At 60.4% G+C, this 273-nt stretch overlaps 1 pseudogene; it reads right to left on the reverse strand.

Annotated features, from left to right (window-relative positions):
* Positions 1 to 113: 113 nt before the first annotated feature.
* LOC103802617 overlaps positions 114 to 273 on the reverse strand; it is a 394-nt pseudogene continuing 234 nt past the window's right edge.

Raw genomic sequence — 273 nt, forward strand, 5'->3', positions numbered from 1 at the left:
ACAAGGCCGGCAGCAGACACGGGAAAGGAGTGCCCATTCCTCCTCTCCCAGAGAAGCACAGAGAGGATAGGGACAAGGGGGTCCCAGGGGGTCCCATGGTGCCCAGCCCTCACCTCCGTGGCGTAGAGGACGCTGATGATGCCGGTGATGATGGGGCTGTTCTCGTTCTCGTGCTCCTGGCAGATGAGCTCAATGTCCCGCAGTTTGCTGAAGTAGAAATCCCGCTCCTTCTCCAGCCCGTCCACCGTCAGCTTCAGATCCATCAGCTGTGGG

The sequence above is a fragment of the Acanthisitta chloris genome, unplaced genomic scaffold, assembly GCF_000695815.1.
Source record: "Acanthisitta chloris isolate BGI_N310 unplaced genomic scaffold, ASM69581v1 scaffold41875, whole genome shotgun sequence".
In the NCBI taxonomy this organism is placed as follows: domain Eukaryota; kingdom Metazoa; phylum Chordata; class Aves; order Passeriformes; family Acanthisittidae; genus Acanthisitta; species Acanthisitta chloris.